At 38.4% G+C, this 25980-nt stretch overlaps 1 long non-coding RNA gene across 2 annotated transcripts in view; it reads left to right on the plus strand.

Annotated features, from left to right (window-relative positions):
• The window catches only part of LOC148052328 (uncharacterized), a 191875-nt gene that overhangs the window by 144293 nt on the left and 21602 nt on the right, over positions 1–25980 (plus strand). The window contains exon 4 of one of the 2 annotated variants that reach the window (XR_015699008.1): positions 22228–22353. The exons of the other annotated variant lie outside the window; for it this stretch is intronic. This is a non-coding gene — a long non-coding RNA (uncharacterized LOC148052328). Of the gene's footprint in view, positions 1–22227; positions 22354–25980 lie in introns of those variants that run through there. 2 annotated transcript variants of the gene reach the window in all.

Below are 25980 nucleotides of genomic sequence, written 5' to 3' on the forward strand. Positions count from 1 at the left end.
ATGCTGAGGGTAGTCTCGTGTTATAAATTATATCACTGAATTGATCCAATTTACCACACTGACTCCCTGAGAATATTAAAGTTCTCTTTACTTCTGAGAAAAAGCATGGAAACCTTTCCGAAGGGTAATGTGTGTGTCCTATGTGTTAAATTGCAAACCCGCAGCACATAAACCTTAGAGTTCTGTGAAATGGTGTGTTTAAGCCCTGGAATGTCCCTTGGAGAGCAAGGGAGAGCATCACTGCCTGGGCGTGTGCCAGAGCCCTCCAAACCCCATCCCAGGCACCTCAGGCTAAAAGTGACAGCATGATAGTGAAAGCTAGTTAAAGTATAAATAAACTTTCATCCCAAAAGATAGTTTTTGGGAAGCCTTACATGGAAAACAACTGAGTCCATGGAAAACAATTCCCAGAGTCACTGATTTTTAATCACAAAAGCCCAGAATGGTACAAATGTGTTGCCTGACATTTAATATGTTGACCTCTTTTAGGAAAGCAAATTATATCCACTTACACCGATGTGGTAATTTATACAGTGCTTAAAAGACTTGTAGGCTAGTGAACAGTGCTTTAAATGAAGGATGAACTTTTACACTTGTACTAGAACTAGATTTTTTCTGAAAATGTTGGTTTTTAAAATGTATGTTTATTTTAAAAAAGCTTATGCTAAAAAAAAAATCCTTTTGACAACCCTGTTTTTCAGCATTCACTGAATAACTCCTAATGTGCCTCACTGAGGGTTCTTATGCTTGTGTTTTGTCTTGGAATACACTGCTATTTTGTCAGTACCTTAATATGCATGCAAAACCCTCAGTACGTGAAGCTGCAAGGGAGCAAACTGTATTTTTGAACACTTGCTGAAACTCGGATCCTTGCTTTGTGCTTTTTGCAGCATTATTCTCTTCTGATTACTGTTCCCACTGCTTTTAGCTGCTACCTCTGCATTTTAAGCCTAGTGGAAATGATGCAACATTGTGTGTTGTTCCCTTTTTAGCCATTATAAAGAATCAAGTACAAAAGTACTTGCCGTGATATTTTTCTGAGTTTGTTTGTGGCAGTTTTGGAGTGCAAAGTAGCTTGGGTTTGGCAGGGTTTTCAGGTGAAATGTAGCTGTATCTGAATTCAGAATTCCCTGAGCTTTGGTAGATCATATTCTCATAACGTGATTCAGTAAGGGTACTCTGGGGTATGCATGCTCGGAGTGTGCATATTTGTCTTCCTTCACTGCTATTTGTATAGCTTCTTTCAAATTTTTGCCAGGATGACAGTGTTTGCATTTGGCCTACTTTGGTTATTATTAGATTCTTTCTGTGCCCCATAATTGACTCTTTTCTGAGATGCCACGTAAGATGCCTGAAGTCTTTTACATATGTTATTTAAATATTTGATTTCTTCCATTAGTTTGTCTGCATGCCCTGTTTCCCTCTTCAGCAATAACCTCAAATGTTTTCAAGCCCCATAACGTTCTGTAAATCTACTGAAAGAAACCGGTAGTACCTAGTGAGAAGCTAACTGGGAAATGTCAATTAGGTATAATGGTGCTAAAGTTCAAAAATAGCATCTTGCAAAGGGCTAAGACTTCCCTGCCGTGTGGCAACATAGCAGGAAGGGATTAGGCAGGATGGGAGGAGATCGTGCTCTGTAGCTATTTTGTCAACTGAGTGAAATGATGAGGCATCAATAGTTTGATCAGTGTTGTCAGCTGAGGATCGTCGTCTTATGTCAGTTATGATTTTAATATCAGCCAAATTCTGCTATATCCTTACCTTGTTTTAAGGTCTCTTTTAAACGTTATTTCTGTACTATTTAACACATTCGTTCTACAACCACCATCCAGACCTTGGGACCAAAGTAGAATGTGTGAAATTATTTAAGTATTAGAGAAATGCTTGTGTGGCAAAACTGGGATGGGATTCCAACATCAGCAGTGTTTGAACACAGAGATATTTTTAGAATTTGAGGGAAAGGCGGGTGGTGGAGAAGAGAGGAGAAGAATCCACGTTATTGATTTCTTAATTATAGGCAGGTCATGTCAGACACTACAATCAATAAGCTGTTCACTCACACTTCTGCATGATTGGAGCATACTGTGAGTTATCATGGGGTATATTTTTATTTAAACAGTTGTGTAGATGACCTTACATGAGGGTCAGAGCTGGTAAGCTAAAGCATGTTGCAAGTGAAATTTCAAAAGGATATCTGCCAGCTAGTGAAATTATACTTTCACGTGACTAAGCAATTTAAGATAAGTACTGTAGCCAAGAATCAAAATGGAATATTTTTTCCCCAAGTGATTATGCTAAAATTTTTAACACTGTAAAAATATTTCTCAGAGTTCATTCAAGCATCTAATCATCTGACTGGATCATAGCCAGAAACTAACTGAACAAACTTGTCCTTGTATAGGCTAGAAGCAATGAAAAAACTATTGCTGGAATCTGTAGTTTTGAGAAAATATCTAATTCAGTTACTCTTTAAATACAGATTATTGGAGTCTCTCTCTCTTAATTTTTTCAACCAAAGTCACAGGCCAGCATTCATCAAATGGGAGGCAACAGAATAAATACCCAACGTGTATTCTAGCGTTTTATGTGAAAAACAAACAAACAAACAAACAAAAACCAAAACAACCCCCTCCCCCCCAAAACCCAAAACAAACAAAAAAAACCCCACCAAACCCTCTTTAGCAGGCTTATGTGCATTCGTTTGGTTATGAAAAGACTAAAATATGCTAATGAATATTGTACTCTTCTTTCCTCTGTTGGACATCAAATAGACATTGTGTTCACAGGGGGACTGAAGCACTCCAAATTCCAGTGTATCAGCCAGGTGCCAGATATTTCTGTGCTTGAGAAGCCAAACTTTCACTTTGGTGTGGATTTTTTAATTTTTTTTTTAATTGCTCGTTAAAATTTTTGAGAACAAGAACAGGATGGACACTAACAGTTCTGCAAAACAGGATGTCTTACTGACCTGAAAAACTGAACACAGCTGTACAAATACCTGAGTCACCTTTTTCAAGTTTACTAGAGGTATCCTACTCAGGAATGATACAGGTGGCGATGCATCAATTTAATCTCAGCCACCAGAATTAAAACCTGCTTCAGTTCAGATGCTATTTGCATTAAAATGTTGCTGTTCCTAGGCTAGTAAATCCTGCTTCCTAGAGCTCTTCTGATGAGGGGTAGCAGTTAAGCCTATTCTTTTCATTAGGACCTCAATATATTGAAATCTTCAAAACAAAGATGTGCTGAGGCCACTATTTACCCCAAAACCATGCTCAACAAAAATAACTGGCTCTGCAACAATTCTTTAAGTTTTGGTTTAAACAGTTTTTTACAGCAGAATTTGTTTTGGATCCTTAGTAAAGGGGGGGAGAATGCAGGGATACGTATGTCCTCTCACAGACCAAGCCTGCTCTCACCAAGTCAGCTAGCATGACAGCTGTGATTGTAGTGAGAATTTGGCTGGCTCCAGAATAACTGAAGCTGACAGCCAGTATAGAACTGAAGCACATCTGCCTCATTCAAGGAGGAGAGCTGTTCAGGAAATTAATATTGCTGTGTACTGTATTTTAGGAATTAACTAGCTGTGATGGAGAAAACATGGATATAAGATGACAGTTGCAAAGCAGAGAGGCTGTAAGCTAAAAGGAAACAGGCTTGCTGAAATAAGTAGTCTTCATTGTTGTTCATTCTTTATGGCTTGACTTGCATCATCTGATTCTTTGAGTTTTGTTCACTGGTTATATTGCTTACAAATTTAGGAAAACAGAATTTAGTTCAAGGCACTGAGAACTATAGCCTAAGTAAAGGATTTGCTCCCATGCTTAAAGTGAAATAATATGTGCTTAAATACTCTGTTGAATTGGATCCAGAATGTTCAACATCTCTTGGGACTCAACTCCTGACAAATAACTCCTTTGCTGCATGTATCTGGAGACTAATTCTAGCTAGTTAATGTACAAGAACCTTATTACTGCCCAAATTCTTGAAATGACCAAAATCACCATGCTAAGAAGTTAAGTCTAGTCACGTGGAGTAAAACGAGAGTCATGTTTCCATTCCCTTGATATTTACTGTTGTAAAGATTATGGCAAATTATGTTGCATCGCTTTGTGATATATAGAACTTGAGGGACTTAGTCCAAGTTCAATCTATTTAATTTTCTGATGTTAGATCTCAGCTATTGCAAGTTGTTATGGTCACCAATTTATGCACATTTGAGGCTTATGAATTTGTAAATGGCTTACACAAGGTTTTTTTAGGAAATAAAAAATCAGCATACTTTAAGATTAATGGAGCTTCTGAATTGTAGGGGGAGAAAGAAAACAAAGAATTGAAAATGTGCTGCAAACTTGTTTACCTACCTACTCAGCTATTTTTTAACATCTGAAAATATTATTTGTAACTTATGCTTCTTGCCTTCAGCTAAATCTCTAGCATATAAAGAAAAACTAGGAAGTAAGAGGAGAAAAATGAATATTGTAACTCTGGGAAACAGATCAAATGATATTTAGAAACATACTTGTAGCATCTTTCATATACGGGGGACTCCTAGGTTTCCTTTGCGCTGCTGCACTAACTAAAGGGCTGTCTTCCAATATGAGATCTGAGTCTAAGTTAATGTCTTAAAATTAACTTTGTTATTCACAGTATGTTTAACTTTAAAAAGATTTTTCTAACAGCTATTTTAGCAATCTAAAATATTTGATACAAAGAGTGGAGAAAAACTGAAATGCTCACAAAAGCTGGTTTGTTTGTTTTTTTAATTTGGAAAAAAAAGGGATGAAATACAGATGGAAAAACACACCAGCTAAAGCAGTGAATAGGCGCTGGAAATTCTGAGGACAAGAACATAAGGATGGCAGGGGATGACAGCGAAGTGAACACGGGCAGTTGCAGCCTGGGCAATGCAGCCTTGAATTCGCAGCGGAGGCGATTCAGTTGTGAGGGAAGGATGGCTACTGTTAACAACTGCTCCTCTGCTCCCTGGAGCATTGCCAACTAAGAACGACTCTTATGAATCGAGTGCCCTCTCGCCAAGTGTCTCATCAAAGACCAAAATTATTTTCTTAGGATTCCAAGAATTTTTGTGGTTATTTAATCTGGAGAAGTGACACCGGAATGGTGTTACACCATGTTGTCACTTCATGAAAGTTTGTAGGAGGGAAGCTGAAGCCCATAAGTTGGATATTGATTTGATAGTTTGAGGTATCTGGAGGTATGTTAAATAACAATGTTTAAAATATCTGTATTAATTGAATAATATTATAAAAACATTGCTATTATGTAGTGATTTTGGAGCAGACCTGATTGATCCTGAAAAGTATCAATTAATGTAATGCCATGGGTGATCAGAGAATGGCACCCCTTTAATTTCCCAGCCCAGTGTTGGTAGCAATCTGACCCCTATTTTTGTAGCTTTTATTTTGGAACTTTGAGGGAAGTTGTTCTCTGATGTTGCTGGTTTGGAAGGTATTCAGACATCTGAAGCTGGAGATAGACATATCCCATGCTGAAAATCTGAACAGAGAGATTTGCTAAGCAAAACAGATCAAACCGTGGGTCAGAATCTCGGTCTTGCTGAAGGTCTAATAGTACTTATGGCTGGCACTGGAGTGATCTCAAAGCCACCCTAAAGAAGCCTTTGAGAACATGCTGTCTGGATTTAGGCCAGCTCCCTTTCTTTTTATGGCCTTCCCTTCTTCCCTTCTCTCTTCTCCTGAGTTTCCTTTTATCTGGCTAATGGATCATGACTAGAAGTCAGAGAGGATGGGCCTAGAGCCAGGAGAACATCCCTCTGGGCACTAGCAAAATCTAGCCTGCAAAATGAGCCTTAGGAACCAGTGTTGTAAGTGTAAATTGCAAAGGCTTATCTGTGACCGTGCCCAAGTAGAGCAGTATAAAGGTCTCATGAGGTTCAGCTAGCCTTATGCTGTCCATCTTGCCCATGTACATCAAAGTTCTTATCAAACAAATGTTTACAATTAATTTTACTAAGTGAAATTTTTTTGTTAGACAATGGTCAAGGAAGAATTCATTATTTTCATCTTTCAGAGTTATCTCTCTCTCACCTTTCCATCTAGGCATAGTTGTGATACAAATCTGCCATGTTGGAGTCCTAGAGCGTCTATTTAAAAAAAGCTGACCATATTCTTAAGCCAGGATTCCATAAAACCAAAACTCTTAAGTAAATTCTGTTGGTTTGGGGTTTTGTTTTGTTTTGTTTTTTAAAAAGCTTTTCCTAAAAGGTTATCTAATTGTTTTCCTACTTACTGTCTATTGATTATACTACTATATTTCAAGTAATTCTTCATCCAGTTATCTCTAAGCACTATAATTACAGCCAATTATCATAATACATACGTTGTATAATTTCATTGTATCCACTGGTGACTCAAAATCCAAGCTGATAAAACTGAAAGCAGAGTCTAGACCCTTATATTTTGTTCTGCTGCTGTGGCAGTCTGATGTGTGGCAGTCTGATGTAAGGCAGTCTCCCTAATGTCATGTGAAGAACGTGCACTTTTATAAAACAGCTTTTCTCATAGGAGATGAAAGATGCAGTGGGTAATAAAGTAGCTAGGGCACCAAAGCAGACTTGAAAATCCTTGCTGTAGCCACAAAAAAAACCCTAAAGTTTTTGTTGCTTCATCATCAAGAATGATATTAGATTACCTGACCTTGAGATCTCATCCCTAAATGTAAGCCTTCCAGAAAGCAATTAAGTAAAGCTTAACTTGGGCTCCTTCAGAAGGGAATTCAGAGCACCTGCCTCCACTGACAGGAAAAGGATTTCAGGGGGCTTTGCTAACTAGATTTTCTGGTAAAATTAGATAAACTAAATTCAGATGGGAATAATGCTGCTTTTCTCCCAAGGGTTCAAGCAGAGAGACAAATTTCCCTAGACAGAGCTTCACAGGATTAAGTAAAAATAGTTACTTCAGACATGGCATACAATCCTGTTACTTTCATGTGCATTGCTCCCCTGTGACTTTACCCAAGTAAGGCACTCTATGTTTTGATTTGTTAGTGTGCGAGCATGATATTATCTTATATTATTAGGTGTCTGGACAAGGTCCATAACCAACCTGCCTATGTCAAGATATGTCTACCAGAAGCAAAACATGGACTTTATAGCTCCTTCTCTTATAATTCAGTAGAAAGTGTTTGTCCAACTACCCAGCGACTGGGAGGATTAAAGATATAATGTTATATGCTTTATAGAAACAATGCAGATACCCAAAAAACAGGCACCCAATGCCATTTTAGACGGCTTGGGTATCCTGTCTAGCCTTACTTGCTGCCTCAGAGCAACTTGGATCTCTCCTGTGTACTGCATCCCATTGCCAGTCCTGCATGGATATCACTGATACCCTAGGATGTCTCAAATGTCACTAGACAAACACATTTGAGTACCTGAATCTCACCTTCTCCATCTAGAATATAAATATTTTATTTTAACAATACAAATTGGTGTGAGATACTGTCACTGAGATGTTCCATCCTTAACAAAAGTAACTTCCAAGCTGTTGTTATGTCTGATGGAAACCTATAAGCAAATCTTCTAAATTATTGTTGTTTGGTTTTGGGGGTTTTTTGTGACCCAGAATTGAAAAAGCGAGCCCTCAGCAAATTTGGTCATCGCTTCAGGAAGCAAAGTAATAATGTTACAAATTGTTACAAAACAATTAAATGCCTAAAGCAAAACAGCAGTTATTTGGAAACCAGGATAATTTTGGTACCGTTATGACGTGTTGTATTGTGCATCAGAGAATTTTGATATCACTGCATTAAATTTCAGCTGGAGCCTATGGAATGTGACAATTTACACTAAACCAACTTTTGACCCGTAATGAATTATCTGCGTTGGAATCTTTGACAGTTTATAAAGCTGTCACATCCATAGCTTCAATAATAAATTAGAATGTTAGCACAAAATATCTTGAACTGAAAAGCAGTGGTCTTCAAGTTTATTTAAAACAATAAACTTCATCTGTTAATTCTCATGTTGGGTTTTATTCTCCCTTACTCATAAAGTGCAACAAAATTGCTGTCTTCTGTCAAATACATGCACAGGATACTATTTGCATAATGTGCTACCAAGTTTGATGTTAGTGAAATAAAATAAGCATAGGAGCAGGAAAATTAGGTTTCATGATGAAAAGTTTTGGGTTTTTGGGTTTTGTTTTTTTATTTTTTTTAAAGAAACTTTTTAAAAAGAAAGATTTCATAAGCTGAAATTTTTTGAGGAAAAAGCTTATCCTCTGTAGAAAAGTTTGATTAATCAAAACCAATTCTCCTCGGGAAAAAAATTCCAGTGGAAAATTTGCAATCATTTCCACCTTGTGATGCTTTGTTGGTTTAGTGTCTTTGCCATATTGCTCTGCTAACTTCAGCAACACTCAGTTCTGTTGCCATAAGGTATAATAAATTGTATTTGGAAACGTATCTGCAACGCAAATGTTCCTCCCAAGTTAAAAAGTTGAACATCTAGAGTTCAGTTGGCAGTAGATACATGTTTCTTGTTACTTACTACATCTCTAATGTAAGCTACAGGCTCCTTCAAAAGAAGCTCAGACCTGACCCAGGGAAAGCTCTTTCAGTTTTGTATGTGCATCTTTTGGAAACATGCTCTACAGAGAAGTGTTTATAAAAAAAAAGAAAGATGTTAGAAGTTTTTGTGATACCATTTAATCGTCAAAAATAAAACGTGCCCCTATTTAAGATAGCGAGAGTATTGCCATTGCTCTCAATGAAGCCAGAACTAGGATGCCAGACTGGACTTAGCTGCTTTTTATTAAATGAGGTCTGGAGTTTCTTGCAGATTGTTCAAAATCAACTCTAAAGCCAAATCTCTGGTCTGCTATGTGTTACTGACAAGAAAGAAGCACAAAACTTGAAGCACTAATGAAAAGACTTAATTTCATCTTTTTTAAAGAAAAAGGTAGTATGTCAACAGGTCCAAAATAAACATTTTCTCTGTGGTGCTTCTTCTTTTCTGAACTTGAAATTCAAAATTATACTTCATATCACTTAGCACAAAGGTTCTGTACTAACAATTAAAAGCTTTTATAACTTTAAATAACTTTAAATAAATCTACCAAAATTTTACAGTCTACTCTGAAATTTTCTGCCTTTGGTATAAATTTTTAAATGGATACATAAATATATAGACATGTTGAATGTTCTTGTAATGGTTATAAATACTCTTGGCCTAATCCAAAGGTTATTCTGCCTCTGTAAATGTCTCCTGCTGATGTCAGGGGCCCTGAACCCTGTGGCTCTGTTTCTCTAACCTGGCAAAGCACTTAAACTAGCACTTAACTTCAAGCACAGGAATAGATGACTGGCTAACCTTGTGTGTACATAATTTCTAGGTTATCTACCCGCTCCTTAGAGGAAAGGAATTGGCTTCAAAATACGCTTAGGCTTCCGTAGCTTCAGGGGCAAAAGTCACACAAATCAGTAAGACCGGGTGCATAGTAGAAAAGAAGCCAAAGGTTCAGATACAGAAAGTTCAGTTTCAGAACACAAAATTTATTGTAACTGTGACCTTGTAGAACATTATCAACAGAACAGATACTGCTGAAAGTATTGCAAGTGTCAGGTGTAATTACAGCCAATACATTTGGGAGGTAGTTGATAGTTTTATTTCAGTTTAGATGCAGATTTTCTTTTTTTTTTTTTTAATTCAGTAACTTACAGGTTTTTTTCTCAGTTACATTATTTGACTAGGCTGATGTGGCCAAAGTCAGCCATGACAGAATTGCTTAAAATTTGTCATGACTAAGAACTACGTAGATTCTGGATTTTAGCAAGCAACATGGAGAGACAGGCTAAGCAAAACCCAGTGTAACCAGGGAAAAAAACAGGAAGACGATGAGGTGTGCGGTGTTGATTCCAGCAAAAACAACAGATAAAAGGACCACGTTGATCCTGGGCAGCAAGTCATTGATAAAAGTTGGTATGAGAGCTATTACTATCCTGCAGAGATAGGTGGAAAAAGTGTACTACAGACAGCCAGGAAGATCTCTGCCCAGAAGGCCCTGAAACAAGAGGTGACAATGTTAATGGAAATGGACAGGTCTAATTATTCTTTAAGTCATCTGTATTCTCAGCAATTCCAGTCACTTCCACTTTCCTTCACTAGGATTTAGCATCATCTTCCAGCAGCCTGAGTTAGCTTTCAGTCCAGCACTAGCAGCCTTGCAAAGCTTTAGCCGGATCTGAAAGTCTATTCACTATAGCTCAGCAAAAAAGTGTTTATTTTAGTTGGTGAGTCCATGCACATTTGTATTATTTTTTTTCCAGATAAGCTAAGTATATTTTCATTATTGCAAAAATAAATATCTGTTAGATTTTACCTGTTTCTTTCACTTATCTATCTACTAAACTCAAACTCAATCGTAAAAGGATGGTAAATTCCTAATACGGTAAGAGTTTACCCAGAAAAATCAATGTTGAAGAATGACAGCAAAGAGGGTAATATAAGTGGTATGACTTTGCCATGTGCTCAAGTGTTTTTGGAGCCCAGACAGTACATTAAGAAGTGACAGATTCATGTAGTTTAGCTGGTGATTTATAAAGTTTGCTAGCTGATTTAATAGAGTGCTAGAAAGCGTTGTTGTTCGACCAAGTAAAGAGAATCATAAAATGGTAATGAATGTTATGACAGTTCATGAATATTTCATTTGGGGTCTCTTTCAGACGCCTGTTAGTTTATCTCAAGATCTAGGAGTATACTGCATATAAATCTGATGGAGGGTAGAACTGCACAGTATGCCCAGAGACAGAGAGGAGAGAGGTTTGGTGAGAGCAACGTGTGTTTGAACAAGTGTCTCAAAAGCGCTATATCTCAGTTAAGTTCTCTACTAAGTGGTCATGAATTGTAAAGTATATAGGGCATCAAGCAGTGGTCTCGTATTTATTTGCTATTTGAACATTTAGAAACAACAGGTAGTGTCTTTCAAGCCTGTCATCTTTACCAATGACTTCTGAGAATACTTTGGAGGTAAGCTTTATTTGAAAAGGCCAAATGGACTCCTATTTCATTGAGTATTTCTTACACGTGCTGACCAGAGCAATATACAATGTGGACAGACGTTTGTAATAAGGTAAATCTGGAACAAAGACTTCCATTTTTTCATCTTTAACATCCTGAAGTGGGGAATGTACTCTCTATGGTACTTTGTCTTGCATGGCTATATCTACCTTCTAATCAATTATGTATTCCATTGTTAATTTTGTAATAGGTCTTGAATACTTTAAATGGAATTCTTTGTATGATCTAATACCAAGTGTTAATGCAAAAAAAAGAGAGTTTTGTCCATATATGCTGTATTTCACTGTCTTTTGATCCACACCAGCAACATGGACCTGCCCTTTCATAGCAGTGCTGTCCACCATGAGGTAGATGTTCTTCTGTTTCCATTTCCTTGGTTGTTTCTTAGTGATAACAATGGACTTATAACTTTATGCAGCCTGAAGGTTTGCACAATATGAAGCAATGGATGAACAATGTCTGAGAGCAGATTGGCAATAGCGCCATGCCAGAAGCTCTGTTTAATGGGAATTACTCACTCCGAAGAGGCGAAAAAAATATGAAAGACTTGAAAGGGCTTACGCAGGTGGTTCATAGGTGTTCTGTCAGTGCTTGCATATGAATGAGATTGAATCCCATCCCACAGTCTGAAGGCTGTGGGATGAAGGGTCTTGTTTTAGCTGATAAATCCTTTTGGTATTAGCCCATGGATCCAAGATTCAGCTTCATTTTTATACCTGTGGGCAAGATGAGCTTGTATATGAGGATAAAAACGCACTATTTCCTATAAATTAGAAGGAAGCTGTTAGGACAGATTCTCTGCTGCTAACTGTATTGTGGCACAACTTTGTACCAGTTGACACCATCTGAGAGACAAGACGGCGGGAATTGCTTCCATGAAAGCTGCAAGGCCTTGCAGTTTGTCACACTGGATGAATCGCCATTTGTGAAGGGGCTCAATTCAGTATTAAAATCTCTGTAGCATAAATCATCATTTACTTTCAGTAAAAAACCTAGAAGTCCATCAATGAGTCTGCTTTTACCGAATGAATTTGGTGCTGTAATACAAAGAAAAATGCGCGGCTTCCCTGTATAGTTTATCATGTTTCATTATAACCAGCATAGGTAACTGTGGTGCAGTCTCATATAGGTAAGCCCAAAGAAATTTTTTTTCTATTATTATCACATCTTGGACAGTAACACTGAGAAAATAGCATACACAAATTTTTCAGTGACATCTTCTGAGATAGTTTGATCTATATTTGCAAGATGGACAAAGAAGTCAGAAAACATTTGTGAAGAATTGCTTGTTTTGTTCTGCTTTGTGTCAAGGTCTGGTCTGGAAACCAGAGGGAGAGAGATATGCTGTCCTAGCAGATTTGACTTATGTTTACAGTAATTTGTTTGGCCAGTGTTTATTACTTAATAATCAATCTTTATTATTACATTAATTCTAATTGGGATATGTGAAACATGTAGTGCATTGACCACATGACATCAGTTTACTTGCTGAATAATTTAAGCTATTTCCTTCTAATACCTTAGGCTGCAATATCATTACTTTTAGGCTGTCCTAATATTCTAGTTATATTGATGTTATTTCACTTGTTATTACCTTCTTGACATGAAATTGTTTTTCAAATATGGAAATCTTGCTCAAATATTTCTAGATGACAGAATCCTGCATTAGTCTATAATGTATCATAATAACAAAACAGTACAACATAAAGCAAATGATTTGTTTTCTAACCTGTGCCAGCCTTCACAGTAAGGGGACAAAAGATGCCAGAAGGAGAATTTTGGTCTGTATTTTTTTAATATAGTCTTATCCATTTTGCTAGAATGCAGGGAATAATCTTGCTGATAACACAGAAGCAGCAAACACACAACCATTAAATGGACAGTGTGATTTATCCCTCTTCACACTGCTTCATAAGCAGTATGTATCACTCCTGTGAGTCGTCTTCTGCTTAAAGAATCATAAGAAATATATCTTACTACTACTTTTATTGATAAAACAGACCAAACCACCTTAATACATTCTTCATCCAGAGTCTTTTATCACAGCGTGGTTGTGATTAGGATTCTGATCACCCTGTGTGCCACACTGAGATTGAGAGGCTCTATCTACTCATCTATTATTCTTCATGAAGCAAAGCTCCAGTGTACCATCTGTTTTCTTACTGAATCTTGCATGTAGCTGCAAAGAGCTGGTCACCAGAGAGCGAGTCTGGCAAGCAAGCTTTTGGTTTGCTTGGAGATAGCCAAGCATTCACTGCTATTGGCCTGTTTAAGTTTCAGGTGAAAATAAATGACTCTTCTGTGCTGTGTTTTAATTTATATTTGATCTGGTATTTAATTTTTATTCAATTTTTATTTGGTCATATTCGATCTTGTATTTTTGTTGCTTTTTTCCAACCAAAAATCAATTGGGAAAAGACCCCAGAAGCTATAAATAAGCATGCTGTAGAGCTTTGATTGGGGATAGGTCTGTCTTGCATTTTATAATACAGTTTGAATTAACAAAGGCTGTTTTATGCTGATGATGCCTTCCCCTTTCGACACAAGGAACAGAGATGGTTCCTGGTGTGATCATGCTCAGATAAACATTGGCAACCAACTGAATATATCTGAATATCATCATCCCATGATTGCTCTTGTTTAACCAGGTCATATAGTTAACTTTGCTTTATTTTGAGAAGAATGTAGGATTGCAAGGGACTATCTGAATCACTCGGACATTGCAAGTTTACATTATGTTGTACAAGGTTGAGGTGCAGGGTGCTGAACGCTGCTTAAGGCTGGGACGTGGCCATGTCCAGGGTGTCCCGCCATCCCTGCCCCATGTACCACTGCCTCCTACTGTACAGAGGTGTAGCTCTACCCAGCTCGCTGCCACTGAGCTTTCCCCGTCTTCCTTGAGGCTTTTTTTCTTTAAACTACACGATGCTATTGGAGCTTCACAACCTGCAGTATTTTATAATAGTCTGCACTATTCCCCAAAGAGCAATAAAAAGTAGCTTTTGAGGCTCCTCTTTTTGGTCCGTTATTTAGAGCCTGATTTGTGCTGTCTGCAATCCCCACATCAGTGCCAGTGGTCCTGCAGTTCTGCAAATTCCCTTCAGGAGTAGACCAAAATCATAAATCTTTTTTTAGGAGGTATTTAGATATCATCATAGTACAATTTTTTACAATCTGCTCCTCTTAACATGGATGTCATTTTCATAGCAGAGAAGGACTGTCTAAGGAAACAACTCTATTTCTTACTGACTCTCAGCTTCCAGATTAAATTTTTACTTGGCAACAAAACTTCCTTTCCCAAGATGATGGTTAGACTGTATTGGTCCTCAGCTCAGCTCAAGCAAACATTTGTGTTTGTACAAAACCTGGCTATTTTCCCTATATGCTCAGTAGGACTCTGGGAACTGAGCCATACAGGGTCAGCAAGACCTGAAGTCATTAGCTCTGTGCAGATTCTACATCAAGCAATGCAGGTTATTAGACTATGTCAGTAGTAGCAAAGGAGTTTATTTTTGCTTCATTCCTGTAAATGACAGCTTTATAATATGTGCACACTTGGGCAATCAATCTCTTTTTTTTTTTCTTCCTTCTTTTACAGCAGGAGTAAAAACATTCTTTTCCTTAAATATGCCAAGGTCTGCTTTTCACTTTATTTAATTTGTTTTGTGATACAAAATGTTTTGCCTGACATGGTAGCCCAGTGATGCCACATGGCAGTCTGATACTGCATTATGATTCATTCAACTGCCATAGCTGTGCACACTAATTGACAAACCCTAGTCACTGACAGGGTCTTTAGCCCAAGCAACTTGCAGTCTAAGTGCTAATGATGCTGCGTGGTGCAAACCCACAAAGTCATGGGCATGCTGCTGGCAATACCTATGCAGAGGTTTTGCAGGCTTCATCTTTGCATCCCCAAGGAATTTTGTGCGGGCTTTAAAGTAGGGATTAGATTAAATTGGGCTAATTAAATTGGGCTACAGAAGGAAAATTTGCTGAGACAGTGAGAATGCATGTGAGCATGTAAGTTACGGAAGCAGCAGCATAACTCCCCTTCCTGCTGGGCGAAGGGCCCTTGCACAGGGGTTCAAGGAGCACAGAGGTTTGGTCCCTACTTCAAAGACTACAGGCATGTCTTAGATTAGTCCTTGAAACACAGTTGACCCAGAACGCTGTTCAGAGGAATACCCCAGGGATACAAGCTATAATGGCACATTACCTTGTTTAGCCTCACAGTCCCTCTCCGAGATCCAAAGACAACCACCTTTCCCGCCCCGCCGCTTCCCTCAGAGCACTGAGGGCATACCTCCGCCTAACTTCCACATCCTGTTTAGCTGAGGAGCACTTAAGCTTATGTCTGCTCAGACTGCAGCAATTTAGGACACAGAAGCGAAATTCCAGGCATGCTTAGTTTACGTACTTCCAGCGTCAGGCTGCAGAGGAGTGGACGGGTTTGCATGTGGGTGCTTCACTTCTTCCTAAAGCCTTCCTAATGAGTCCAAAGTCCCTAGTCTTTAGCAAAACCCTTAAGCTTTCAAAATAGCAGCTTCATTAGTTTACTTTGCTGATCACAAAAGGTAGCACATTAAGGTGAAGACAGCTTAGGGCCTGATTCACAGGTAAGCCTGTGCGGGCTCATTTGGAGATCTGGGTACAAGCAGCTCCAGAAATGGGAAACACACCATCTTTCAAGGCTCTCAAAAGCAATAGTCTCCAAGTCTTCAAGCAGGAGCTAAGAATCTAGTTGTGCACATTACATAAAAAGCTAGACAGAATAAAGCCCTTTGAAGAAGGCAAAGACAGGAGCCTGGAGACTAAAAATGGTATGTCAGAAATTAGTCAACAAAAAGGTGAGATTTATTCAGCTATTGCCCTGAGGACTATATAATTTGATATCAGTGCTAAAAGTGCAGATGGAGCAAAAGAAACATTCTTTTATCATCATGGATGTCCCATCCAGCCGTCTCCTGCACTCATCAGTGCCACCGGGGCCTTGCTGGACTGAGGAGATGTGTATCAAAGGAAACCAAACATCACCCCTTTTACTGTCATCTGTGACTCTTGCCCATGGTGCTGTGAACCTGTCAGCAAAAAAAGCAACTTCAGTTTCAGACCAGAAGGCGTTTGCTGTATCTAGAGGGACCGCGAAGGCAATGGGAAGTGCCTTCCTTCTCTAGCCTACGGTCCGCAAGTCAGAGCCTGAGACGTGAGCTGCTGCTTCTGCCAGTGCTGTTTTGCTCTTCTCTCTTTGCGGGTGTTTCATTTTGTCATCTCTCCAAAAGAGCTGTTATCTTCAACACCATCTGAAAAAAAACTAGCGTGATCTTATGTAACAGGCTAGAATGATCGCTAACAGTGGTGGTTTGCCATGGAAATCAGCAGATTGATATCTCTTTACTCAGAACCTCAAACCTCATTTAATTGCCTCATATCATAGGATGATAAGGCCATGCTAGCATTTTGACCAGCTGAACCCATTTATGCCACTGAAATCATCCACATCGCAGTGTGGTAATTGAGTAATGCTTCTGCTGTAACTCTGAACATGCTCTGAAAACCCTCAGGCTGGAAGAGGCTGTACGCAAGGAAGATTGTCATCTGAATTTCTGCACACCCCTCCCCATCCCCCCATGCACACCAGGTCTGGCTCTTACCTATGTTGCTAATTGTTTGGTTTTTGGTTTTTTTTTTTAAAACCATTCTTCAGTTATCAAAATCATTGTTGCTTTTTGATAAGTTGCAACATATATTATCTAACCAGATAGAACATGTCTGAAATAGTAAGGGAAAAATGAATTAAAGTGGATACCTGCTGCTTTCAATTCTGATGTCAAAACCACGTGTGACATAATACCGCTGGTCAGAAGAAGCAGACTGAGCTGCTAATGGCCACGTTATCTGTGAAATACAGCTATTGCCTTTCCACAGATTGCTTGGGGGAAAAGTACAGAACAGTGAATTCTCACATTTCAGACTCCCTCTTGATAAAAATAACTATGTTTGATTATTCAAATATATGCTCCTTGAAAAACAACATTCAAAGTAGATATTAAAAAATTAAATGGAAAGATGTCTTCATGCTTAGGGACTAGAGCATGAAAGGTTCACATTCATGATCATTTCTGCACTAAAGATTCCATCTATGGCACTGGACAACTCTGCCAGGTCAGAGGCTCAAAGTGGCCACACAACATTGCAATCAACTTGGTGGTATGAAGATCTTTAAGCAGCTCTTGACGATCTGGATTTCATCCCTGGGGGTCAGTTTCCCACCTCTGTAACAGCAAAAAGTAGTTTTCTGTTTCAAACTACACTTTGTAGGTACATTTTGAGTAATCACAATACTTCTGTGATGGGGACCATAGCAGAACAGTTACAACATCGTCACGGACGTAGCAGTCAAATTTCCAACTTCGCTGTGCTTAACACCTAGGCCTGAACTTTATATAGTAAGGTATCTCAATTGAAAAGTTAAAGAAAATAAAACAATAGAAATAACATACAGGAAGTAGAGATTTTTATTAAAAAAAAAAAGTCAAAATAATTAATATTCTAAAAAATACTGTGTTGAACTTCATTCCATATGAAGGGATTAGAATTTCGTTATAATTGTTTAAAAGCACAAACAGTATAAATACATTGCCTTTATGTATGCATCTTGGTTAACTTAAGCAATTGTCACACTCATAGTGACAGTGGCTTGAAGTTGTCTTTCCTCTCGTAGGGAAACAGTAAGTTAGAAAAACAAAGTTTTCCCTGGTTGCAACTTCACTTTCTGTGGTGATGACAAATCAGTGTCTCTTAACCTACAGCTTTTATCGTGAAATGTGTATGAGAGGGATGAGCGAGTGTAAAGAAAATAAGGCAGCAGGTACATACTCCATTTTATTTATTTAATATCTTGAATTATTAAAAAGACAAGTGCTGCTTGTCAGAGAGCTTCCATTCTTGTATGAACTATCAACCAGCAAAAGGAGCAATGTGTTGACAGATATCTTGACCATGAATTACAATTACAGGGATTGAACCATTAAGGACAGAAAAGAGTGAATCCCATTATATTTATAGCTAGTGTGGACAGAAGACTACAGACACATGATAACAATATAAACTGGCATTAATTATTTTAGGATTAATTCCTTTTTAAACAATAAAGGTAGAAGATCACAAACTAGAGGACCTCTTTGCTAAACGACACTTAACACTAGGGCAAACTATCCTGGCAGGCTGGTAACTGGCTATAGTGCTTTTAATCCATAGGTCATTGACTTGAATCTGTCTCAAAATGCTAATGATTAGCAGAGGGTCAAGGATCTCTTCACTGATCTAGACATTTATGTTCAGAAAATGGCAAGAACAATACAAGAAAAAAATGAAAGACAAAAGAAGAATGAAAAAGAAAGAAAAATGCAGTGATCTTTTTTTTTCGTTTACACCATAACAAGAAATATAGGCAAGATACCAAAAAAAGTCTTCCTTAAGGAAATGAACCGTCTTTGCTTATAAAGGTAACTTTGAAAAAAAAGTTTTATATTTACTTTTCAGAGAATATGTAGTATATTAACAGATTTGAAAATAGCATGATATTGCAATGTATGTTCCTAACTCATGAGGGAAAGAACATGATTTTAATGCCTATCTTAGACTAGGAATTTTGATTCAAGTCTTTTCATCTAATGATGATATTTTTGTACATGATGTTGGGTTTTTTTGTGGTTGTTTTTTTCCTGGGCATGGACTACTGAACTAGAACTAAGATTTGATTAAACCACCTCTCTCCTAAGCTCTGTTTGACACACAATAGAATCAATGCTAGCGCAATTGCTCTGTGCAGAATTCCACAGCTGAAGAAAAGTAGAGTCTTATTTCCTTCTGCCTCATATTGTGCTCCACTTTCAAATATTGACTATGAGATGTCCACATGGGGATTTAAGTGTGCTTTAAATTTCCACCATAAATTTCTCTGCACAGCATCCTCGTGTAAATAATCCATACAGTATCAGTTCTTGAAATACATCTATTTAGAAGCTACTGTTGCAGCTCCCGTGGCGTCTCCCTGCTGCATAGTCACTGTTTTGCTGTCAGTGGGTTTTACGTTCTTCCAACTCTCAGCAGAGAATGGAGGCCAGTCACAACCCTGTCTGCAACTCTAGAGTAGGAGGTTCCTCATTTTTTGAGGGGAGAAAATTAAAAATGTTTAATTAATTTAAATGTTAAAATTTAATTAATTAATAATGTCTGAGAAAATTAATAATGTTTTGCTTGTTACTTGATTCAGCCTCTTACTAGCACTGCCCTTGTCCTGCTTGCACGTGCTCATGAGACGCCATTCAGAGCCACCTCATGGTGTTTTTATCACAGTCACCTTTGCAGTGACACCTTACGTGGTTGTGCAGAGCCAAGCACTGATTTGGCAGAGCTTATCCACTTGGCACTGCCCGCAATGGGCCAAAAGCAGAGTTCCCATGTGGGTATTGCTTCTGCAGAGCACACACCAGTGTGCGAGCTCTGCCTGGAACCAGGGACTTCTCCCACCTCCTGAGGCCCTGCGTCTACACTGAGTCTCCCCTTCATGTCATCCTGTCCTCAGATGTCCTCTCTCTAGTGCTCCACTCGTTTTGGTTTTTTTTATGGTTAAATTATTTGAGGTCATATAACAGGTCAGGCACAAACTTTGAACTAGAATTTCTTAAACGTGCATTTTGCTGTTGGAGAGCATGTGAAATTTTTATAATTAATGAAGTCTATGAATTTAGATCCTGATATCAAATACATCAACTTTTTTGGGCGTCTTTGGGAAAAGATGAAAACACTGCTGCTCCTACTTTCCCCTTTTGTGCTAGCAGCTCCCTATCACAGTAAGAATATTATTTTTCAGAGTATAAAAAGATGATGTTTTTATTTTAATACTTCTGTCTCTACTATAGCCTCTTTCCCTACTCAGATCTCTCTATTTCTGACAGAGAGTGACTAAGAGTCAGTGGCTTTGCTTATCTGCAGCCCCATTTCCTAACAGGTTGTTGGACCTGTTTCAGCTTTCTTAGTTGCCAGCCCACTTCTGCTATGGAACAGACCTTGTGATCCGTAGTGGAGACTGTAGACATAAAAATAATAACAGACAAATTGGCATCCAGACGCTGTCTACACTGCCACAATTATGCTGTTATATGTACTTCTGGCAGTTGAATAACCTGCTTGGGGCGTTATTTTTCATGTTGTTAATAACATTTTATGACATTCTGTCCTGCGCAGCATGGTAGATTTGAGTACTATCAAGAATTAAATTCACACCGTAACTCCTGACTATTTCATAAAAGAAATTTCACTTTCACAAGTTAAATAGCAAAATGACTGTGGGCAGAGTCAAAGATTTTAATTTAAATAGTATTTATTGATAAGCCTATGGTCCAGCAAGTGAATCCAGCTGTATATAACATACAAAAATCACATCTGCTTCCTTCTACCAAAGTTTATAAACACTCTTTCTGCTTCTTTGCTGCAATAGCTTAGATCTTCAATAGAACCACTAATGACCATGTGAACTTCAACATACACTCTTGATTGACTGATCTCAACTTTCTTAAGTAGTCTTAAATGCATAACTTTTTGTTAATTAGGCTCTGGATAGATGCTTTTTTTCAGCAAGGGGTTTCAGGATGCTGTCGTGTGCAGCTCCTGCGATGATTAGATGATTATCTTTCAGAAGAACATTGCTGGACCATTCTGCTTTACAGTTCATCACCATTATCTCTCATTAAGAGTCTAGCCTGCATAGAGAACAAGGAAGGTTTTCTCATCCTCATTATATTCCAAAGTACTAGTTCCTTGGCAAGAATATTTGTAAATCCAAGTTGTTCATTACAACAGCTAGATGAAATGTAATCTAAAACTACTGCCACATAAAATAAAAAAACAGGTTCAGATATAATGATCACGTTTTTTATATAAAATGTGAAAAACATTAGCAACTTGTATTTATAGCTTAGAAGATACCATTTAGGTTGCAGGTATTTATGTATGCAAATGTAGAAGTCACTGACACTTTAATTCAAATGTAATCTGTTACGTCTTTGCCACTTTGTTAATCCTAAAAAGTTTAGAGACCATTAAATTATAAAACTGTGTTATCAGAAGCAGTAAAATGGGGAAATAGTTTGGCAAGCCACAGGCAGAAAGGAATAAGAATCTACTGGAAACTCTGTACATCTTATCTGAAAAAAAAGCTCAATTGCAGGCTAAAAATCTCTTCGGGCTGGATTCTCTATTTTTAAAATAAGTGACGTAATTTGAATGTGCTACTTTCAGACTATGAAAAGACTAAATAAGCCATACCTAACTTCTCATGTTGCTATTCTGTTTAATAGTTATACTGACAAAATCTTTTCTTTTATATGGCAAGAACAGTCATGAAATACCTTACTCTACATAACATAGCACCCTGGTAGCGTGTGCTTGTAAAAGGAAAACTGGACACGTGCAAACTGACTCAAAATGAGTAATTGATGCCTCCTCTCTGAAGCACTTAATATTGTAAATCAGGAGGCTGGCTGGGTCTATATGTCACAAGACAAATGTCCAGACTGAGACTGAAGAGGCTAATCTGCACCCTCTAGTGACCCAAACTAGTTGAAACACTGGCAGCTATAAATTACTAAATGACTTGGAACGCTTCTCCTCTAGTAAAGACCTTTATCACTCTATTACTGGTTTAGGGCAAATAATCAAAAATCTCAATAAAATTGGGAAAACTGGACTGTATCAGGATATATAGAAGCCTGCACAGACCATAGGTGTTGATTTCTCCCAGCTGCCAGCCCAGCCATGAGCAGCTGTATAAGGTGGAAAGCAGGCCCTTGATGTCCATGCCATTTGCTCTGTCCTGCCTGCCAGCTATTCTCAAACTTTGCACTCCTGGAGCACAGACTGGGGGGCTCTGTGCCCTCCATGCGGTCCCTGTGCTCTGCTTCCCCTCCGTGGGAGGGCTGTGCTGCTCCCAGCTTGCTGCAGCCATGCAGCAGGACTGTACGGATTAGCCTGGGGGAGCCTCGAGAGCATGTTCCAAAAATAAAGGCAGTTATAGTAATCTGCTGTGGCAAGCATGCATGTGTATGATACGTATTTACTGCAGGCCTAGTGATTTAATAGGATTAAATTCTGATCAGCAGGGAGAAGATTGATCATAGTAATGAGAAGATGGGTAGAGTACGTCTGGCTCAATGGCAAACCAGCTTGAGGAAGAAAGTGATACAGTTCAGTGTACATTATGAAGGAATCGTATTGGACCTTGGGCTTATTCGCTATATTAAGTGAGTAATACTGTAAGAAAATTGAATAGGCTAGCATCCCCTTTTTAGGTAAGCATCTTATGCTTTACTGTGATATTTTATTCCTTCTTCAGAACTAGGCATGAAATGAAATGTTCAAAATAATATGGTCATAAAAGCAGATATACAAACAGAGAGAAGAATCCCCAGCCCAGCAGCAAATGTAGTACCATGTAATGCAGCATTTGGTAAAGATTATCACGAAGCGATTTTCATGGCTGGATTCAAAACGTATGCTGTCAGTAGTCCTGTTTTCAGTAGTAGTGAACCTGACAGGGAAATCATCTGAGGAAGAATAGACTCCCAGTGTTGTCAAACAGCAAGGCAACTCTCCAAAAGGGACAGCTTGCAGCATACAGATGAAGTAAAGAAAACTACAGGGAGTTAGACCTCCGGTAAAGTACAGTATAGGTGCTCATTACTTAGAAGTAAAGCAAGTAGAGAAAGAAAGTTCAAGCAGAGGGCTCCAGGGAATTACCAGAGAGAATAATTAAAAATTTGGAGGAATGCTAATGTGCTGAACTAAGAAAAAGAAAAAATTTAAAGATTAGGAAAAAAAAATAGGTCAAGGGAGTAGAAAAGGCAATGAAACCTGACGACTGTAAATGTGCTTTCCTGCCCTCCTGGCAGCCGTAGACTTGATAAGGGGAGATTGGCAGAAGGCAGGCAGTGCAACCAGCATATCCAAGTGCAACTAGCAGACACTTTTAATGAAAAACATTAATTGGAAAATGGCCTCTTCAAAACTACTTTTGCCAGAGCTTCCCCCCCTTCCCCATACTATTTTGTGTTTCTAGAACTTAATTGTATTTTTTTTTTTTGCTGGCTTTTCGTTGTTGGTGGGTTTTGCTTCAATGTGGCCATTCTGGTATCTTTGTGTTGCTGCCTTTTGGTTTTGATTTGCTGCTTTGACAGTATAATAGGACTTTATTTAAATCTGGAAGTTTATCACACAAAGAATGTGCAATTTTTAAACTTAGGGAAAAATCTCATCAAGAAATCCATGCATGGCTTCAGGACATGTGAGAAGTCATTGAACTACCAAAAGGAAAATTACGATGTTCTTCAAAATTGCAACCATCTTTTTATGCTATTGTATTTTCTTTTTACCATGTTTAATAATAAGTCTTTACACAGGGTCCATCTTTTTTTTAGTTCAAGTCTTGAAGCAGAAGCAGTAAATAATAACTTCCCTAATGTTGATTATCTGATTAAAGAAACTGAGGCATGTAACAGTACAGAGGTTAAAAGATAGGGAGGATTAAAGGATGAGTGTAGCTAATTAAGGAACCAGCCCTGCAAGCAATTACATACATGGTTAATTTTAAGTACTTCAGCATTAATGGGACTACTCGCATGCTTAAGTTAAGCACATGTGTTTGTGAACTGGAGCCTGAAGACCACATCCTGTGAGATGCTGAGAACATGCTATACATTGAAGGCAACAGGATTGCCCTGATTCCAGTGGGATATTGTGCACTTTCCAGTACAGGCTTCAGGACAGGGTAGCACAAGCTAATTGGGAAGAGGCGTTGACGGGGATTTCACAATAAGGCTTCCTAGGTAAATAATGGGCAGCATTTCTTTTCAGAAAGACTCAGAAGCAAGCCTTTGTTGATGAGCATCTATTTTTAATAAGCTTCACAAGATCCATACTGAAATTAAGAAGGTTTTTTTATGCTATCACACAGCAATACAGGATAAAAATGACATGAGCTGAAAGGGATCCATTCCACTGGGGCAGGCTGGTACAAGATATGGTACCTGCAACAAGAAGTGGGTTGTGACAAGGTGCAGTTTTACTTCCCAAGCTGCATTTGATGCAGCAGCATAAAGCGAGCTACCTCATTCACACGTTCAGGCTCATGCCAAAGTCACAGTACAGCCCTATACAACCAAAACCCCATACCCAAAAGACGTACAGCAAGTGAGTCATTCTCTGTATACATTTGATCCAGAAATCATTGCTTAAGTTAGCGAATTCATACATCCCTGGGAGCTGTTAAGATCTTAGAAACATTAGCAACTGCTTTTCAAATAAAAGTGCACTGAACCTACTCCGTTTCTATGTAAAAAATTGTGACGTGCTCTGTATTATCCCTCTTCCCCTGATAAAGGTCAATTTAATTTGATTTCAAATTAAAGTTAGTACCTCTCTTCTGTAGTGATCATCTATTTTGATTCAGGAAAAACACAGAATCATTGATCCACTAGGATTTCTTTAGTTTGCTAGTTTAATTTTTAGAAGCACGACTATCTGTAACTTAAATGAGCAAAGGGATCAAATGTAATGCGGTCGCATCTTCTGATAGTCATAACTGCCGACGCCACCTGGGAAAATACTTCTTTTACTATGTTTGGTTTGCTGTTTCCTAGGAAGAAGGAATGGCTGTGGATATCTTTTCTTGGGTTTTTTTTGGTTGTTGTTTTTTTTTTTCCTTCTCCCGGTGTGCCAAAAGGGAAGGGCTTGTTTGGCATCGTGCTCTACATCGTTTATGGTCTTTCTGTATCATTTCCAGAGAAAGAAATAGTTGTTGACACTGATTTAGAAATTAGGATTAAACTGTCAGCATCATAACTGCCAACCAGTTGAGCAGACAGTAAAATGATGAAAAATGAGAAGACAGATTTATCTTAGGCAGAGTACATCTTAGTGTCCTATAGTTTCCTCAGTTGGAACCCATTAAAATAATTGATTTTTTTTTTTTTTTTTCAGTTCAAAGGACCTGACCTTTTTTAAACTGGGCACTGTAAAAACTTCAGTACTGGTGTTTTCTCAGCTGTTGTCTTTACCAGTGATGCTCCATTAGCAGTGGCAATTGTGAGAATTCAAAAGAAGGGGGGGAAAAAGGCATGGAGTAGAGGAGGGATTGACTTGATTGATTGGGCTGTCAGAGAAAATGTCCTTTGACACTGAAACCCTTGGTTACTGTTGACTTAACTATCTGAGGCAGTCTCTGGAGAGACAGCAGGAGTTACAGGGATGGTCCCTTCTCTTGTACTGGTTGTTGTTCCACTTTGAGGTGTGAATTCTGGAGCAGAGCAACTGGGAGAGTCTAGATGCCAGCAGCAGTATGTGGCTGCTTACTCACTTCAAAGGTCTACCTTCTCACAGAGACACAATTCTCCTCAAGGTCAGTAAGCTGTCCATACCCTGGCATGAGTAAATAGTCTCAGTGAAAGAACTCCTCCTCCCAGAAGAAGGTGAGATTCTCCTGCTTACCTCCTCAGCTCTCACATTAGCAAGGTAATGCTGGATATTATTTCTTTTCTGCCATTTTTGAGAGAGTATCCATTAGCGAGTCCCAGATTCCCCCCATCGTGTTCTTTTGCCCCACTCACATACTCCCATGCATGTTTTGGAAAAAAAAAAAACAAAAAAGTTCCTTAAAAGGCAGAATTTGTATATAATTTTTTCAGCAGTACCTTTTGTGTGCAGTGATAAGCCTTATGTTGCTAGTGTGGATGCCCATGCCACTATGAGAATGGCCAGACTACACCCTTCTTTTTTTTCAGTTATCTTGTCACAGTTCTTTCTTCTCCTCCTAACAACATACTCATGTACCACTTTTCTGCCATTTTGAGTTAAAT

This window comes from Nipponia nippon, unplaced genomic scaffold (genome assembly GCF_047370975.1).
Source record: "Nipponia nippon isolate SJK-2023a ecotype South Korea unplaced genomic scaffold, ASM4737097v1 scaffold_5, whole genome shotgun sequence".
Taxonomy (NCBI): domain Eukaryota; kingdom Metazoa; phylum Chordata; class Aves; order Pelecaniformes; family Threskiornithidae; genus Nipponia; species Nipponia nippon.